The sequence below is a fragment of the Mirounga angustirostris genome, unplaced genomic scaffold, assembly GCF_029215605.1.
Source record: "Mirounga angustirostris isolate CCGP_5_RB_7025 unplaced genomic scaffold, mMirAng1.0.hap1 SCAF_2, whole genome shotgun sequence".
NCBI lineage: Eukaryota > Metazoa > Chordata > Mammalia > Carnivora > Phocidae > Mirounga > Mirounga angustirostris.
This window is the reverse complement of record NW_026991710.1, coordinates 117,977,073-117,990,526: the sequence shown is the minus strand read 5'-3', so window position 1 is coordinate 117,990,526 and position 13,454 is coordinate 117,977,073. Positions and strand designations below refer to the sequence as shown.

Here is a 13,454-nt window from a genome sequence, read left to right as displayed (position 1 = left end):
TAAGGACCGGCGGCCAGTCCGTGCGGGAGGGTCCGGGAGCGCTGCGGCGCCGCCCGCGGCCCCGGGCTCAGGGCACCCGGGACGCCGCCCGGTCCCCCGGGGCTGGGCGGCCGGCCCCACTTGGTGCGCGGAAGACATCGGGAGTCGTGATTTTTCAGTCTTTGAAAGAGATGATTCTTTTCTTACCCTGTCGGGCTAGGGGGCCCTTCGAGTACCGGGCGCCCCCTAAGTGGGTGATGTTGATGAAAATGGAGATTGGGGGGAGCAGCCCTTATGAGTTGAATGCGGCACTTCTCCCTAATCCCCCCTTCCCCATCCCTCTTAAAAAATATCGCTTTGTATATGGGCGAGAGAAGTAGAGGACGGTTAATTTTTACTTCATTCTGTTGCTGATCATGGCAGGATCAGGTATAAAATGCTCTTTCGTTTCCAGGGAAGCAATCAGTAAGAGGCTGGTGTGGTCATTTCCTATATTAGTTATGACTGAAGAGAATGAAAAAGGATTTTTGTTGTTGTTGTTGCAACCTAATTAGACATAAGAAAGCAAGTTATCTGGTTGTAAAAAGAATTAGCAGTGTAACAGCATTTTAACTATTTTAACTCAATCACTTAGCCGAACCCCCTCACAAGGTATTATTAATAATGTAACTATTAGTAAAACCATGCCCTATCGTTTAAAGATTGTAAAATCAGACCCATATCCCACGCAGTGCCATATTAGAAAGGTCTTTGTTATTAACTAACTAGTTTGCTTGCTGGGAGATTACAAAATAATCTTGAACTCATACCATACTAGAGAAATTGGACCTTCCCCTCTCCATGGTGGTTAGAATGAAGAGAACTGGGATACTTTTTACAGTGAAGAAGTTAGCAGAAGAAATAGGGGAGGTTTAACCAGGAAAGAGACTGCAGAAAAGAGATGAACTTTGACCTCTTTAGAGTCCAAAATATATCACCCTCTGGGAGCTTGCATGCTAGCTAAATTGTTGCTTTCAAAATGCTGTCCTATGAAATAAAAATTTTTGATATGGTGCATATTTAGTTATGATTATAGTTTACAGACTAATTTTCTCAAGATTAAAATTCAAATAAAATAAATAAAATGTATTTTATGGCATATATGGGTTTAAAGGATCTTGGCTAGTATATCATATCGCTTATAGCTAACCTGATTATTCTACACTTTTTCTGCCATAAAAGAGAAGGCAATATGCGGAGTTCCAGACCCTGTTCTGGAAATTCTGATTGGTGGCCTAGAATCAGAATTTTCCAGTTCATTTTGTAGAAGTTGTCTAACTATATACACTAATACGTAGCTTGCATATCTAATACTGGGATCAGCCCAGGTTGTCCTTCTTTAAGCCTAAAACAACAAGGTAAATAGGTAGTTTATTGTATTAACAAAGAACCTTTCCTGCCTGGAGTTAACCATCCTACGCTGTGTAACTACTAAGTAGTATTTCTTTTCTAGAGTCATATGCAATAGGTTATGAAAAATTCAGAGATGCAGAGCCTTGTTTTCCTAGTTAATATTTTTATTATGTTCGTACTGACTCAGAGCTATAACTAACCACAGTCCACCTGGAATCTCATTATTGATAACTTACTTCAGAAAGATAAAATTGTATCTTGAAATTATCACGAGTAAAAATATTCCTGCCAACAAAGGCCTTTTTTCAACTAAAAGAGGAAAAATGTCTGCTCTGATAGATTGGTGCCACATTAAATATAGCAGGAACATTTTAGAAATCCTTGAACTATGTATAGTATATTTTGCTCCTAATATCAGTTCCTTCATGCGTTCATTAACTTCATGCGTTAATGGATCCAAGATCCATTAAATGATCAGTCCTAACAAATATTTGTTGGCAGTGTCTGAAGTGCCAGTGTGATGAAGCTCACCCAGCCTTGTGGAGAAGACAAGTGTTGATAAAACAATCATATAAATTAATATAAAATTGCCACTCCATGGGGTCCCAGCAGAAAATAGAACTAAACCTAGTTCAAACGAAGAGAGTTGGTGAAGACAACTTAGAAAGATGGAGGCAGGGTTACCAGAACCAGTGAAAGGCCCAGCGGTGGAGGCTGTTACCACCCTAGGCGACAGGAATGTTTCTGGAAGCCTTGTGAGCTGGAGGCAGGCAGGAGGAGCTTGGGCCTCCGGAGAAGCAGACTCCCCCTAGAAACTCAGAACACAGCAAAAAGGAAGTGGAGAGGACATGCCCGACTTCTCTCCTCCTACCCTGTCAGCTTCTGCCACTGTCTTTCATCTGTGGGACCCAAGAGAAGCCAGCTGGACAGGATGTCCTGGTGATCTAGTCCCTAGGGATCAGCCTCCTAGGGATGGATCTGGGAGGTGGGAGCAAACAGAATGATCAGTCCTAATCAAAAGGAGAGGAGCGTGATGTTGGTTACCCTTTCTTTCATCTCATCATCATCATCATCATCATCATCATCATCGTCCATTTAATGAGTGCACTGGTGCAGAGAGGAATTACTAGCTCATAGGTTATGTGAATCATCAGCTTTAGCAGATAATACCAAACTGTTTTCCAGAGTAGTTGTACCAATATACTCCCACCAGCAACGTATGGGAATTTCCCTTGCTCCATACCCTTGCCAACATCATCAGTCTGTAATTTTAACCATTCTGGTGTTTTTATAGTAATACCACATTGTGCTGTTCATTTGCTTTTTCCTGACTAATGAGGTTGAGCATCTTTTTCATGTTAATTGGCCATTTGAAATATTCTGACATTCTTGTTCAAGTCTTGCCCACTTTTCAATTGGATCGTTTGTCTTTTTCTTTCTTTCTTTTTTTTTTTTTAAAGATTTTATTTATTTATTTGACAGAGAGAGAGATAGCGAGAGCAGGAACACAAGCAGGGGAAGTGGGAGAGGGAGAAGCAGGCTTCCTGCCGAGCAGGGAGCCCGATGTGGGACTCGATCCCAGGACCCTGGGATCATGACCTGAGCCGAAGGCAGATGCTTAACGACTGAGCCACTCAGGCGCCCCGTTTGTCTTTTTCTTACTGATTATTGGTATTTTTTAAAAATATATTCTGGAGATGAGTTCATAGTCGGTTGTATGTGTGGCAAAATCTTCATTCTGTTGCTTGCCTGCGTGTTTACTCTCTTAAGGAGAGAGTGATTTCTCATTTAATTTTCATGTCTGAATTCTTTAGAGCTTCCATTTCCTTTACAGTTAGTGTTTTATTGTGTCCTGTTCAATAAGTCTTTTTCTAGATTGAGGTTATAAATCTGTTATCTTCCAGAAACTTTGCAGTTTTAACACCTAAATTTATATTTACAAATCACTGGGAATTAATTTTTGCATATTGTGTGAGATAGGGGTCGTTTTATTTTTAAAAAATTTGTGTGGACATCCAGTTGTCCCACCATGATTTATTGGTAAATCTGTTGTCACTGCTCTGTAGGGCTACCTTGGTCATATGTCAAGTGCCCAGATATATGACAGTTGACTTGTTAGGGCACTCTAGCCTATTCCTTTTTTTTTTTTTTAATTAAAATATTTTATTTATTTCACAGAAAAAGACACAGCAAGAGAGGGAACACAAGCAGGGGGAGTGAAGGAGGGAGAAGCAGGCCCCCCGCAGAGCAGGGAGCCCCATGTAGGGCTCGATACCAGGGTCCTGGGACCATGACCGGAGCTGAGGGCAGACGCCCAGCGACTGAGCCACCCAGGCGCCCCTAGCCTATTCCTTTTGTTAATTAGAATATTCTTGCTCCAGTACCACACTGTAGTTTTAAAATAAGAGTTTACATTCATTTGATCAAATATTCTTTTTTTTAAAATTTTTTTAAAGATTTTATTTATTTGACAGAGACACAGTGAGAGAGGGAACACAAGCAGGGAGAGTGGGAGAGGGAGAAGCAGGCTTCCCACTGAGCAGGGAGCCTGATGTGGGGCTCAATCCCAGGACCCTGGGATCACGACCTGAGCTGAAGGCAGGCTCTTAACGACTGAGCCACCCAGGCGCCCCTTTGATCAAGTATTCTTATCTTGTTTTTTGTTCTTTACGAATTTCTTAGCTTTGTCTTTTACATTTACACAGCATTTTAGAATCAACTTATTAAAGTTCCACCAAAACAAAACAAAACAAAGCCACAGCAGCAACAAAGACTTAAACTGTTGGGATTTTGATTGCAATTGCATTGAGTCTATAAATAAATTTGGGCAAAATTGATACCTTTATAGTATCAAGTCTTCTGGTCCATGAACATAGTATGTTCCTCTATTTAGCTCTGTTAAAATTTCTCTCAGTGATGTTTCATAGTTCTCTGTGTAGAGGGTTTACACATTTTTATTAGATTTATTCCTAGATATTTCATATTTTTTCACTCTACTAAAATTTCATTTTCTAGGGTGCCTGGGGGGGTGGGTTGCTCAGTCAGTTGAGCGTTGACTCTTGGTTTCACCTCAGGTCATGATCTTAGGGCTATGGGATCCAGCCCCGAGTCAGGCTCTGTGCTCAGCGCCAAGTCGGCTTGTCCATCTCCCTCTGCTCCTTCCCCCGCTCTCTCTTGAATAAATACATAAAATCCTTAGAAAAAGGAAATAAATACTTAGGATGCCTGGGTGGCTCAGTTGATTGGGCTTCTCATTCTTGATCTTAGCTCAGGTCTTGATCTCAGGGGGGTGAGTTCAAGCCCCATGTTGGGCTCCACGCTGGGTGTGGAGCCTACTTAAAAAAATTTTTTCTCTAAAATTTCATTTTTTATCATTTTTTTGCTGACCTCTAGACATATAGTTGTTGGTTTTTTTTTATATTGACCTTATATCCAGGCTCCCCCACTTGCTAATCTTTTATTTAGGAATTTTGCATCCTTATAAATTAGTAGGATTGAATTGTACTTTTTCTTTTTCATAACATTGTGAAATTTGGTATCAAGATTATACTGGCCTTAAAAATTAAGTTGGAGAGGGGCGCCTAGGTGGCGCAGTTGGTTAAGCATCCGACTCTTCGTTTCAGCTCAGGTCGTGATGTCTGGTAGTGAGAGATCCAGCCCCTCCTGGGGCTTCGCACGCAGCAGAGTTAGCTTGAGACTCTCTCCCTCTCCCTCCCCCCTTTCCCCGTGTTCTCCTCTCTCTCAAATAAATAAATAAATCTTAAAAAAAAAAAAGTAAGTTGGAGAGAGCTCACTCTGTTCAATTTTCTAGAAGAGTTTGTGTGATAGCAGTATTATTTCATCCTGACATGTTTGCCAAAATTCACTGGTGAGGAAGTCTAGCCTTGAACTTTTATTCGTGGGTTTTGTTGAATGGTATGACAACTATTCAAATAATTTAAAATTTTCTTTTATTGTCAGTTTTATAAGCTATTTCTAGGATTTATCTTTTTCATCTAGATTTTCAAATATATTGGCATAAATTTGTTAATATTCTCATTTTTAATATCTGTAGGATGTACAGTGATATTTTATTTTTTTATTCTTTCTTTATTTTTTAAAGATTTTATTTATTTATTTGACAGACACAATGAGAGAGGGAACACAAGCAGCAGGAGTGGGAGAGGGAGAAGCAGGCTTCCCATGGAGCAGGACCCTGGGATCATGACCTGAAGGCAGACTCTTAACGACTGAGCCACCCAGGCGCCCCTGTACAGTGATATTTTTTTTTTTTTTTTTTTTTATTTAACAGAGTTATATTTATATTTAACAGAGTTGATTTTTTTTTTTTCCTAATCCAGCTTGAAAATTTTTGCCTCCTAATTGGATTATTTAGTCAATGTACATGTGACTTGGGTTTAACTCTACTATCTTATTAAGTGCTTTCTCTTTTTTTTTTCCTATCTGCTCTATTTTTAATTTTTCTTGCCTTTTGGTAGGCTATGGGATTTTTTTCTTTAATGATTACATTTTCAAGCCTCTATTAGCTAGAGATTTTATATTCATTTCACTATTCTTTTAGTGGTTACTCTGGAGATTATAATGCATTCTTTTTTTTTTTTTTAAAGATTTTATTTCTTTATTTGACAGAGAGAGCACAAGCAGGGGGAGTGGCAGGCAGAGGCAGAGAGAGAAGCAGGCTCCCCGCAGAGCAAAGGAAGCCCGATGTGGGACTTGATCCCAGGACCCCAGGATCATGACCTGAGCCGAAAGCAGTCGCTTAACCAACTGAGCCACCCAGGCGCTCCTATAATGCATTCTTAATTTATCAAAGTATATTGTTCGTTGGTACTTTCATTTTATTTAATTTTTTAAAATTGGTATTTTAATTTTTTCACAGATAAGGACCTTGTAATACTTTAACTCCATTAACTACCCCCCACCTCCATCTTGTATACCATTGTTTTAGTATATTTTAATTCTTACATGTTTCAACATGAAAACATATAATTACTACTATTTTTAAGTCTGTATTCAGTTACATTTCCACATATGTTTATAGTTTTTGTTGTATTTTTTTCCATTTCTGTGCTTTTTTTGGAACCATTTTTCTGTTGTCTGAAAAAAAAGGCCTTTTCTGTTTCCCTTAGAGCCTGCTGCTGAGAAATTTTGTTTTTTATGTCTGAAAATGTATTCATTCTGCTTTCGTTCTTGAAGGATATTGTTGTTTTGAGTGGTTGGCAGTTAATTTTTTTGTAAGTAGGGTTAAGATACTGTTCTGTTGTCTAATGATTTACTTTTTTTTTTTTTTTTGAGGAGTAAACTGTCACTCTGAATTATTATTCCTTTGTAGGTAGTATGCCTTTTTCTCCAGCTGCCTTTAAGGTTTTCTCTTTGATTTTGGTTTTCTGCAGTTTGTTTTTTTTTTAAGATTTTATTTATTTGAGAGAGAGAGACACAGTGAGAGAGGAAACACAAACATGGGGAGTGGGAGAGGGAGAAGCAGGCTCCCCGCAGAACAGGGAGCCCGATGTGGGGCTCAATCCCAGGACCCTAGGATTATGACCTGAGCCGAAGGCAGACGCTTAACGACTGAGCCACCCAGGCCCCCTGAAGTGTATTTTTTTTAAAGATTTTATTTATTTATTTGACAGAGAGAGACACAGTGAGAGAGGGAACACAAGCAGGGGGAGTGGGAGAGGGAGAAGCAGGCTCCCCGTGGAGCAGGGAGCCCGATGTGGGGCTCAATCCTAGGACCCTGGGATCATGACCTGAGCCGAAGGCAGACGCTTAATGCTTGAGCCACCCAGGCACCCCGGTTTTCTGTAGTTTTTTTTTTTTTTAATTTTATTTTACTTAAATTCAGTGAATTAACATATAGTGTATTATTAGTTTCAGAGGTAGAGTTCAGTGATTCATCAGTTGCATGTAACACCCAGTGCTCATCACATCATGTGCCTTCCTTAATAATGCCCATCACCTAGTTACCCCATCCCCACCCCTCTCCCCTCCAGCAACCCTCAGGGTTTTCTGCAGTTTTATTATGACCCAGCTATTTGTGGATTTTTAAAAATCCTGCTTGGTGTAGTAGGACTTTCATTGGTTTTGTAAACTCATCCACTGTCTCTTCAAATACTGCTTTTCCCTCATTATTTTCATCTTTCTTTCTGGCACACCCATTACGTGTATACTAGATCTTTTCATTGTATCTTCTATGTCTGTTACCTTCTGATTTTTACTTGCTTTATCTTGGTTATTTTCTTTTGATAATATGTTTTAATTTACCATCTCTTTAACTATATGTAGTCTGTTAAGCCTACCCTCGACTTTTTAAATTCTAAAATTCCCATTTGACTTATTTTTATAAATTCCAATTACCTATCAAAACTCTCAGTATTTAAAAAAAATCTATCTTGGCGGTGCCTGGGTGGGTCAGTCAGTTGAGCCTCTAACTTGGTTTCAGCTCAGGTGATGATCTCAGGGTCGTGAGATTGAGCCCTTGAGAGTCTCTCCCTCTCCTTCTGCTCCTCTCCCTGTTCTTTCTCTCTCTCTAAAATAAATAAATCTTAAAAAAAAAATCTATCTTGAGCATGGCTAGCATAGTTATTTTACAGTCCCTGTTCTCTTCCATATCCCACAGCCCATGTAGGTTTGTTCTGTTGTCTCTTGTTTCTCCCAGTTTTCATTCATGCTGTTATGTCTTCCTGTATGCCTGGCTACTTTTCATTATGTGCTGGACATTGTACTTCTACTTTGCAGAAGTAATCTGAAGTAGAAGATGATTGATACAAGAGAGAATTTTTTTTCCTGCCACTTGCAAATCAAAATCACTTTAGTTTTAGGGGCACCTGGGTGGTTCAGTCGGTTAAGTGTCTGCTTTCGGCTCAGGTCATGATCCCAGGGTCCTGGGATCGAGCCCTGCATTGGGCTCCCTGCTCAGCGGGAAGCCTGCTTCTCCCTCTCCCACTCCCCTGCTTGTGTTCCCTCTCTTGCTGTGTCTCTCTCTGTCAAATAAATAAATAAAATCTTTAAAACAAAGCAAAACAAAATCACTTTAGTTTTAGGTATTGATATATTTCAAAACTGGGCTCTAACCAAGGTGATTCTGTCTATTTAAGATTCACACTTATGATTAGGTTGTAGGTCTTAACAAGTCCCAAAGCAAAGAGAGGGAAGCATCACTGGTTTCCCTACCTCTTTGGTGGCACTGATTCCTATCCTTGTCTTCCCAATCTCTGATTCTGTTAAAAGCACATCCAGACTTTCTGCCACTCAGCAGCCCCTTCTAGAAGAGGCAAATGCCTCCCAAAATGATAGCTGTCCCATATGTAGGGCTCTTCTCTTTGAGCTGCTCTCTTTCCTAAGTGAAGTAATATCTCTTTTTTTAGTTCTTTGATATTTTAAAATATATTTTATCCCTTTTGTATAGTTGTCCTTAGTAGCAAATTATCTTGTATAAGGTGGCTGTTACTATTATCCCCATTTTATAGAAAAAGAAAGTAAAGTGTTAGAAAGGTGTGACTTGCCATGGGTCACAGCTAATAAGTTAAAGGCCTATTAGATTTTGTATTTACTTTTCTTTACAAGACTAATTATAATGGTGTGGACTACCATTTTCTTTACTATCTTCCTTGAGAATCTAATAAAAACTATTGACTCTATCTCCAGAAAAATGAAAACACCCCCAGAATTTACATGTAATTTCAGGAGCTCCATGGATGCCAGGTGAATTAGAACATAGGTGCTTCAAGTTAGAGGGCGTCACCAAGAGATCAAAACAATTTCTCATTACGCAAATCAAAAGTATAATATCTGCTGTAAGCAGTTCTGTTAGTAATGTGTTTGAGGGGGTGCCTGGGTGGCTCAGTCATTAAGCATCTGCCTTCGGCTCAGGTCATGATCCCAGGGTCCTCGGATCGAGCCCCGCATTGGGCTCCCTGCTCCACGGGGAGTCTGCTTCTCCCTCTCCCACTCCCCATGTTTGTGTTCCCTCTCTCACTGTCTCTCTCTGTCAAAAAATCAATAAAATCTTAAAAAAAAAATGTGTTTGAGTACCAGCTATTAATGAATGCTGAACTTTATAAAGATATACAAGAAGGAAAAGGCAAGATTCTCTTGCTGAGCCATTCATTACTAACATAGTGATCAAACCTGTATTAATAAATTTGGGAGAACTGAGAACATAGGCATGGAGATGATGATACTAACAAAGACTAAGTCTCTCAGATTGTTTCCATCGGAGATTCAGCACTGGACTGTCCAGGAATTGGACTTTTTGAATCACATGGAGGCCTTCACAGCTAGGGAAATGCCCCATTTGCTTACTGATAAAGAAAACCAGGCTGTCGCCTAAAAACATGTCCCTTTGACATAGGAATTACTTTGATCTGAAAGCAATTAAGAAGCAGTAAACATGGGGTGCCTGGGTGGCTCAGTTGGTTAAGCAACTGCCTTCGGCTCAGGTCATGATCCTGGAGTCCCGGGATCGAGTCCCGCATCGGGCTCCCTGCTCGGCAGGGAGTTTGCTTCTCCCTCTGACCCTCCCCCCTCTCATGTGCTCTCTCTCTCTCTCATTCTCTCTCTCAAATAAATAAATAAATAAAATCTTAAAAAAAAAAAAAGAAGCAGTAAACATGAAAAAACTCTCACTTTTCTGCCTCAAGGCAGGAAATAAATTCCCCTTTTCCTGGAGACGGACTCTTATTAGCCCAGAGAGGCACTAGAGGAATCTGTAAACAAACCTGGTTAAACTAACCCTTATCTTCCTAGGTAAGGAAGATGACCATCTAGCTCTAGTTGGATTACTCCTAGCCCAAATCCCTGTGTCCTGTCAATCTTTCACATAGTTCTTTGACTAAAAGGTATAAAAGCTTCCTGCTCTGGCCACTTCTTTGTTTCTTTATTCTCTTGTGAAGGCTCCCTTGTACATGTACAAATTCAGTAAAACTTGTATGTTTTTCTCCTGTTATCTTCGTCAGTTTAATTTTCAGACCCAGCCAGGGATCCTAAGAGAGTCAAGGAAAATGTTTCCTCCCCTTCGTGACAAACTCCCAGTGGTGAGAGAAATAACACAGCAATGCTCTTAAAGCCCTCACTAGTTAACAGGTGCCTGCTTTTGGGGGTAAATGCTTTCATCTTGCTAATCTGTAAGTACTGTAACAGCAAAGTTGCTTCTAGTTGCTCATAGCAGTAAAAGTTTTTCTTTGTGGATTATATATAAAAGCAAGTAAAATTTGTGTTAGTTCCTTAAGGTCATTACTGGTGATTCTGGGTTGGGATGGGCAGTCCTCTATAGCTGTGTATGCACTTGGCTCATCATACGTAATAAGCAAGTGCTACTATAGCAAGGAGCATGATTAGATAAAAGCAGATGTTGCTTGCTTGTTCCATGAATTCTTCCCCTTCTGCTTGTTATTATGAACTTTGTTGTTGTTGTTGTTGTTGTTGTTATGAACTTTAAGAGAATTTCATCCACGGAATGATTTAATCACCGTTCTAATTTGTCTTGAGACTTTACCTTACTCTACAAAGAAGCTGAAGGGTGAATGCATATGATTTGTGTAGGATTTGAGATGGCTTTTGACGTCTTCCGGGTTTTTGTAAACTGGTTTCAAAAAGTAGGGGCGTGGGGGTGCCTGTCAGGCTCAGTCCGGGGAGTGTGTGACTCTTGATCTCGGGGTGGTGAGTTCAAGTCCCACATTGGGGGTAGAGATTACTTAAATAAATAAATGAACTTTTAAAAAGGAGAGAGGGGAATATTTACTACAAGATTCCTTTCATAAATTTGAGGGGTTGGGGCTGACCTCCTGTTCAGGGACACTGCATATACTTTCTGCTTTGCTGTCATGCATAGGGTTCCCACTTTATGAAGAGATCAGGTTCTCAGTTGTGGGATGGTTCCCACGCCTGCACAAAAGCCTACACAAAACCCGTTTTGTAGTTGTGTACAAATCAGGACTTTGCCGTTTGGAACTGGGCAGCTTATGCCAACAGCTCTGGTAGGTGCCACCTTGAGTTCTGGGTGTTGGAGGCTAAGGCCCGTGTGCGCTCCAGGACACAGCGGAGTGTAAGGAATGCCACAGGCAATTGGGAAAACCACCAGGATTGCTCTTCGCACAACGTTGTGTTCAATAGTTGCATCACAGGGCTCTCTGGGCTTTTCCAGTCCTTCCCTTAGTAAGGAGACCTCCAGATTCAAATCCCAGCCCCATCTGTTACCAAGAGATAGCATTTGGGAAGTTTCTCTTCCTTTCTGAGCTTGATTTCCTTAAGTGAAATGGCTTAATAATCCTTTAGCGACTGTTGTGAAGATTTTATGAGTTAAGTTATGTAAAGTACAGGAAGCATAAAGAGCCATTCACAGATAATGGCCCATCATTGTTCTACCCTTGCAGATGATCTAGGGAAGGTGTTAGGAGGCAGCTGACTCTTAATTAATTCACACCAGTGCGTGAGCCACGGAAGTCTCCAGTTTACAGAAACCTTGTGTTTTTCAGAGGGTGCTGTTAAAGCAAATGGAAAACTGCCTGATAGTTAGGCAGCTTAAAAAAGCTAAGTCATTTTCAGGGTTTTGGGAAGATGGTAATTTTTTTTAAAGGTGATTTTTGATCAGCAACTTTAAAATTGTTTCTACATACCTCCCTTTTTTCCTCCCTCCCGCCCTCCCTCTCCCCCTTCCCTTCCAGGACAGGTACTTTTTGAAAACTGCCAGGAAACCTGGTACTGTCTCTCACTCTCCTGCTTCTCTCCTCTGCCCTTCTTCCCTCCTTCTCTCCTGTACAAATGATTCTCTCTGACCATGGCAAGTGGGACTTCTAAGGAGAAGACTGGGGTAGGAGGCAGAGAGGGGCTGCCTTTTCTCTTTATATGTATAAATGGTTAATTAGTCCATCAGGAGTTTGTAATTTAGAAACAGGGATTCTAATAGTTAAACCAGAGAATGAAGTCCTTAACCCACTTTCCCCATTTCTTTGTTTTCCTTTCCTGTCAGATGTATGTTCTAGAGAGCTCAGAGGATAGGGCAGTCATTTTTAAAGGTGTTCTAAAATTGCCACTGGCTTCTAGCTTTCTTCCAATCTCCTTTCACACTTTTGCTGTTAGGTTATTTACACGTCCTTTCAGGAGTGCTGTGATCTATTCTAGAGCTCCATTAAGGTTCTTCTAACTCTCCTTTGGAGACCTGGACTAGAAACTGGCATTTAGATGAATCAACTCTTTTACTTTCTGTGTGGGTCCTAGGAGCACAAAGCTGGGCAGGTAACTGTCTAATCCAAGAGATGAGGTCTGTGAAACACTCCCCCTCTCAGCTGCATTATTCTAAGGCTTGCTGGGCAAGTCCTTGCCAGAGGGAAGGTCAAGCACAACATTAAGGACTCTATCTCTGTTTACACTCTGAACAACAAAAAAGCAAACTCTGTTGATCTCCTAGATTACCTGCATGTAACACTTCTTAATAAGGCAAACTATTTACATTTCAGTACTACCAATCTTTTAAATCTATGTTAACCTAGGAACCAAGGTAGTCTTTAATAAAAATAAGCAAGACTTAACAGACCTATATTTGGACTCTTTCATTAAAGCATAAAAGGAAGAAATCATGGCATTTTATAACATTTACATATCAATTGCTATAATAAATAATAGAAAATACACTTTCTAAAAGCATCTTTGTAATAAGATTTCAATCTATGTGATCGAAAGCTAATTTTCAAAGCATTGTTATTGTGGTCCTATTTTTTTTTTTTTTAAGATTTTATTTATTTATTTGACAGAGAGAGACAGCGAGGGAGGGAACACAAGCAGGGGGAGTGGGAGAGGGAGAAGCAGGCTTCCCGCTAAGCAGGGAGCCCGATGCGGGGCTCGATCCCAGGACCCTGGGATCATGACCTGCGCCGAAGGTGGATGCTTAACGACTGAGCCACCCAGGTGCCCCGTGGTCCCATTTTTTAATTAACACTTGATTGTGTAATTTTTTATTAATTTTATAAATGTCATAAAGTATAAAGGCAGAAGAGCTAACATTTGCAGAAATCCTTCTGTGGTTCAGGCATTCTGTTGTGAACTTACCTTATGTCACAAATTTGATTTTCAGAGCAATCCTGTAG

General features: G+C 40.4%; 1 protein-coding gene and 1 long non-coding RNA gene across 3 annotated transcripts in view; both read left to right on the top strand.

The window, feature by feature from the left end:
• TBC1D9 (TBC1 domain family member 9) overlaps positions 1 to 13,454 on the top strand; it is a 120,439-nt gene that overhangs the window by 970 nt on the left and 106,015 nt on the right. The window lies entirely within an intron of this gene.
• On the top strand, positions 35 to 12,947 carry LOC135363662 (uncharacterized). Its single transcript, XR_010409572.1, has 2 exons — positions 35 to 408; positions 10,329 to 12,947. It is a non-coding gene; the product is annotated as an uncharacterized LOC135363662 (long non-coding RNA).